The sequence below is a fragment of the Quercus robur genome, chromosome 12, assembly GCF_932294415.1.
Source record: "Quercus robur chromosome 12, dhQueRobu3.1, whole genome shotgun sequence".
Taxonomy (NCBI): Eukaryota; Viridiplantae; Streptophyta; class Magnoliopsida; order Fagales; family Fagaceae; genus Quercus; species Quercus robur.
In genome coordinates, this window is record NC_065545.1 from 30,818,290 (window position 1) to 30,824,933 (window position 6,644).

The window sequence follows — 6,644 nt, forward strand, 5'->3', positions numbered from 1 at the left end:
AATAATCCATGGCAAAAATTACGAGAAGCCATTCAAATTTTTATTTAAAGCCCATGGAAATTAATACCCAAAACCTATCATAAATATTTATTAAAGCTCATAAATACATTTCATTTTTACTAACAACTAAAGCCCATGTGGAATAAAAATCCATGGTAATATATGATAGCTTTGTCCATTTTGTAAGGCTTACAAAGAGAAAGTAAAAGGATAGGCCTAAGTGGAGAGAACCATCAAGTCAAAGACCCACCAAAATACTCAGCCCTCATGGCCAAGCCCAACATGAAATCTCAGACAAAACAGCTCATGTGTGCAAATTGATCTAGCTAGAGAACTCCCTTCAGTTCTGCCTTCTGTTGGAGAGCATCTCAAGAAGCAACTAAGCTCCCAAACCAAATTAGGAGTTGACCACCTGTCTAGTTAGCCTCTCTACCACTGCCAACTCTAATGTGAACAGTACTAGAGGTTGGGCTGACACCTAAAAGCTAATGGTAATAAATATACTTCTTCTCCAAGTTTTGGTCAAAACTCAAGGAAGCCATAACCAAGACTTCCAAGCTCATGAAATTCTTAACTAAATAGTTTATTTTATTACTAAAAATGTATGTAATTGATTCATGAACCAAGCCCATGAATCCTAAAAGGGGAAAATTAGGGAAAAGTGGTTTGGAGGGCATAATGGGGTGTCCAGCAGAAGCTCCAGCAGAGGCATCAATGGTTGACACCTAGCTTGGAGTGTCAACCAACCCCCTTGAGCTCTAATCCTAGTTGTAGCAAGCAAGATCTCTAGTCCTCATACTTGCTCTAATCCTATTGAATGAAATTAATCTCCAAATCCCAGCATTTAATGCCTAGATTAGGAGAATCTCAGCCTCCAGTTGCATTACCCAAATAAGCAAAACACCCAAAGAGCAAGTCTCACCATTTTTGGGCCAAATCTCAGAAGAGATATTCTGGGATTTTATTGCTGTCAGACCTAGTCCTTTCTAAATTTTGCTAATCAATCCCTTAAGCTTCACTATAAAAGGAACTACCATCAATTCATCAAGAACAACAATCTTATCATAAAATTCCTCACCCATCATGCTATTTTCAGCCCATAAGTCATTCCCTTAGTTCAAATACTAGCATTTAGTCCATAAATGCTCATATACACTTACCCATAAACATCACATTCCATATTCTCAGAAAATCCCAGCACCTTAAAATAGTCATAAATAGCCCCTCTTTACACCATACTTGAAAATGGCTAAACACCACTTCATCTCTCTTCCATATTTCCATTTATTCACTCATACTTTCCATAAAGTCATTTCCATCAATTACTATACATATAGTCATCATTATGGGCATGATATGACACATGGAGATCTTGTTTAAACATTTGTTGCACTAGATGGACACTTTTTCTCTCCCTTCATTCCATCCTATTTTTTTCTCTTTTACTTGTAATTGTAAAGCCTTTAATCCTTTTTTATTACTATTACAATGAAGGCCATAATGTCTTGGATACTATGGGAGTTTTCCTTTATGTTGACTTAATAATAATGAGGAAAATATATGATTTTTATCATGTAAACACATTTATTAATTAATTAAACGTTACCACTGGAGGTCTGTCATATTCACTGCTGGATCATTTTTCCTCTTTTGTACTTGTTATAATGAGCCCACTTTTATATTAACCGACTATGGAGAAAATGCATAATTTTTACTATGCAAATACATTTATTAATTTTCTAGACATCTACCATTGGACGTTTTTCCTTTTTACCACTAGACTATTATCTAAGTACTTATTGTGGTGGGCCATCCTTTGTGTTAGCTTATCTTTGCAGGAGGTATTTTTGGGGCCTTATATGAAGTTTGTTGGATGCAACCCGAACCTTGTGCAAAATGGGCCTTTCACACTTCACCGATAGCTTTTGGGCCATGTTCCAAGCCTAAAGTTGAGTCTCAGTCTTGACTTCCTAAATATCATGTGAGCAACCAAAAAAAAATGCCCCCAACAATCCTTTGAAGATTTTAATTATAAAAAAAGTTATAACTTACGAATTAAAAGATTTTTAGTTGTTAGATAGACATAAATTTCAACTTAGGTAAATTTCTATTATTTTTGTAAAACTATATGTTATAGGTCTATTTATTTTAGCTTAACATGCAAACTTATTTTTGAAAAACCATCCTATTTATTAACCATTTATTTATACTTCAATACAAGAAATGCATTTAAAAAGTTACCTAAGAAAGAGAGTAGAAAAATCAAACAATATGAGGTTATAAGTTAGACACGCATCAAGGTATCTGTTTTATTTATTTATTTTAATTTTTTTTTTAAAATAAATGATAGAATTGGGTTATGTTAATATATGATGGGCTTATATTTTAAGATGGCAAAAGTGGGCTATGCTCCCAATCATCTCATGCAATCAGCTGATTGTTTGTTTACAGTTTTATAACTTTTCATTAGTAATAGTTCTATCTTTTTACCTCAAATGCATTAAGGCAAGTTAAGTAAATATTAACATTTTTTTTTTTTGGTGTGGGCTCAAGGGGGGCAAGTGCCCCCTCTCGACCCCCCTGGCTCCACCCTTGCTAGTCGCTAACTCATGTTACGCATGGAAACCTGCCTATTTGTGTTGTAGACTAAAATAATATTAAATTGATTATGAAACTATACCATTGCATGAATTGCTCTTGTCTGATTTCAATTTGTGTTACAATTTGATGAAGAATCCATTACTTGAATGTGCAATGACTTACAAAAAAATTTGATGACATTGCAAAAAAGTAACTCAAAAATTCAAATATTAAAGAATATTTGAATTAAAGAATAATTCAAAAAATATTAAAAAATCAAAAGATTAACTGCTTGGAAATGATTGAAAAAAAAAATGTATATAACTACAAAATAGAGAAATATAAGTGAAAGATGAGTTACATTCAAAAAAAATTATCCATGGTTATAACTACTGAAATCTACCAGAAAAGTTTCAGATATTGCAAAAAAATGAACCCAAAAAATACCGATGTTAAAAATTACAAAAGGCAAAAAATATTAAAGAAACAAAAGATTCAAAACCTACAAATTATACACACACACACACACACACATAAAATGTGTGTGTGTGTGATTACACAATAGAAAAATATAAGAGAAAGATATGTTACTCTCAAAAGAATAATTCATGGCTATAGTCATTGAAGTTTACCAAATAGTTTTAGATTTTGCAAGAAAGTAACTCAAAATTCAAATGTTAAGACTTTCTAAAAGCCAAAAATTATTAAAAAAATCATAAGATTCACTTCCTATAAACTATTGAAACAAAACAAAATATATATGATTATACAATAAAGAAATATAAGAGCAAAATTGATTATGTAGGGTCCCGGTTTGTGGCCCAAACCCAAAGTGTGTGGGATTTCGGCCCAATGAGCCCAGTATAATAAATTTGTAGAGAGTGGGTTCAAGACCTAGGCCTTAATGAGTTGAATAACGGCTAGTATTGAATTAAAATGACAATCAAGCACGAATAAGAAGTATTGATATTAATAGACTTTCAATCCTAGGAGGTCATAATTATATATATTGATCACGGTTGGATACAGAGACAATTTGGATTGCTATCATGTTCTCTTTCTCTTTTTTTCCCTCCCTTCTCCATGAAGAGTTTTTCACCTTATATATCCTCTTTTGAGTCATCTTCACCCTCCACCTGTTGATCATCCAAGCCCTTACTTAAGTACTTATCCTATCAGACACCCTTTCTGGTTCTCTGTAAGTTGTGGTAGCCAAGGTAGCGCTGTTCAGAGGTCTTCTCCACATAAATGCGGCCAGAAAAGTAGCTGCAGTGCATTTAATGCGGTAGTGACAGCTTTGCCTTAGATATTTTTAGATTTCCTTCCTCCTCGTATGTTCGGGAGGCATGTCTCTATCATTGGAGCTTCTTGGAGGAATACGCTAACTGATAGAGTACATATTGTGACCTATATTCATCATATCCGAGGAGGAGTTCCTCCTGGGACAACCTCTCACTTATTCCCCATCTTTGAGACTTTAATTGGAAACGTTTAACAACTATTTGCTCTTTCTTAGACCTATCAATATCCTCGGACAAGGCTCAAGGCCCAATATACTATTTTGGGCCCTTGCCCCTACAATAGCCTCTCAAAACTCCGGTTTTTCCCTCCCATCCAAGGAGAAAGGGGGGTTTTGATTTTTAAGAGATAAGATCAACTGATTTTTTTGATTTACATGTGTGAGAATGTAGTTTTACATGCCTCATAATTGTCATTGATGCTTCGTAGTCTACGAGGCGTTATTAATTACTCCAGGCGGCTTTATGTCCCCTGCATCCAACCGTGAAACGCCAATCCAATGACTGACATTTTTCCTAATATTTTGAGCGGGAGTATTCCCACTCATCTTCTCCCTTTATATAAAGCCTTAAGGGAACCCATTTTCCTCTTTTCTTCACAAATCTTTAAAAGCTTCAGAGAATTCCAGCGCCCCGTCTCATAAAACGCTTTAAACTCTTGAGTCTCCATAGCTATTTCCTGTAAGAAGTCTTCGAAAAATATCTGAAAGTTTTAGAGATTAACATACGTGTTCTCGTAAGTCTTTATTTCTTTATACTCTCCTTTTTCTTCTTGGCCTTTCTCTTCGGCCTTTCTGTTTATTTAGATGGGTAGGTTCAAGCATTTAGTAGACTTACCGGTTGGTATGGAGGGTTTTAGGGCTAAGTACCATATCCCACAGGGGGTGTTTTTAGAATATTGTCCCCCGGACCGAGTACTTACTGATAGGGACGTGGGTCAAGTCGTCATTCCCATGATTGCTTTCACAGAGAGAGAAATGACGCTTCCCATGGGTAGGATAACTAGGGACTATTTGATTAACCATAGATTGACCCCTTACTAGTGCGCCTCTAACCTATTTAAGGTCTTGGGCTGTGTAGACGTTTTGAACGAGTAGCTGGGTTTAGGGCTCACGTGGCACAATGTGGTTCACATGTACGAGTGCCACATGCTCGCCGGTGCGGGATACTACTTCAAGTCCCAGTCTGAGGTCGTTAGGCTGATATCTTGTCTCCCCAAGTCTAATAAGGGCATGAAGGATGACTACCTGATTGTCTCAAGAGAGTGGAGCGATGGTCTTCATTGTCCAACTCGAGTAGGAGATCCAGGTGTGGTACCTTTAGGATTAGAGCCTTTGGAAGGGGATTTAGCCTTTTTAGCTTTATTCTTTTTACTTGACATTTCATCTTCTTTTAGTGATAATTTTTTGGCGATCTGACCATGATCTTCTTCTCGGATGTTTCTGCAGATAAAAACCACGTTGCTTTGAGGATCAATTTTACTAACGTTCAGGCTCTTAATTACCTTTTGAGGTTAGAGATTTTTGTGAGCGAAGATGGACAATTGCGGGCCGCTCATCTAATCTTGGACTACGAGCCACTGTCTCACATCTTCCAGGACGTAGGCCAAGCAATAAGGGCTAGAAGTTCTAGATTAGCTCGGATTGATGTCTCCAAGCCAATATTTTTGGCTCGGAGGGACCTTCCCCCGGTTGTATTGCCAATTCCATAGAACCTTCCACCAGCTGCACTGCCGCTTCCACAAATTCTTCCTGAAGTAGCAGTAATACCTTAAGAGGAGATAGATAAATTCCATTTTGAGGAAGAAAATAATCAGAGGGCTCCACTGATTAACATCTCGGACACCGAGGGTGAATCAGATAGGAATTCTGGTGTTCACACTCCAATTCTAGTGACTGCCCACCCAGACAACTCCTCCAAAGAAGAGGAAGATAGTATGGCGCTGAACAAGGGCAATAAGAGTTTAAGGGAGCTCATGGCTTCCAGGGCAAGGAGTCAACATCAAAGGCAACCTTTAAGTCCTAAGTTCCCTCTAATCTTCCCCCTCCTCCTCCATATATCCCCACCGACCTCGGCCTAAAGCCTAATCCTGACTTGATGAAGAAAATACCACTCGAGACGCTTGAGGAAGGCGAGGTGGGTCCTCGGAAGGGGACGAAACAATAGAAGGTAATCCTAGATGCTCGGGAGAGGAGATCCCAGTCCGTGGATGGTCGAGAAGAACAAAATAGGGCTGATGTGCATATGACACAACACACATGGAGTCCTTAGATGGGAGTGGACGGGGCTCCCATTCCTTGGAATGCCTCAGTCCAAGAGTTTCAAAGGGGTCGAGCTGGATATATAGCTGAAGCCCTGGAGTAGCCTTTACTCCTTTCCAAGGATATGGATGCTTACAGGCGCTTTACAAAAAATAACCTCTTTCTGTCCTTGAAGAGGGACCTTGCTATGGTAAACAATTTATCCATTTATGAACTTAAATGCTAAATCGTATTTTTGTTTTTAACTAATATTATTTTTTGTGGTCTTTGGGCAGATTACTCAACAAGTTTTTGTGGCTGAGGAGTGGTATCGTAACGCTCGTAAACAGGCTGATGCTGACGCCCTCACTCATGTCGATGTTGAGAAATCATTGGGGGTTGCTAGGCAGGAGTAAATTGAGCTATCTGAGAAACTCAAAGTGGCGGACCAAGCTCGTTTAAGTGCTAAGGCTGGCTTGAAAACCGCTGAAAGGCAGGCTGAGGATCAATGCCAAAAACTGCATTT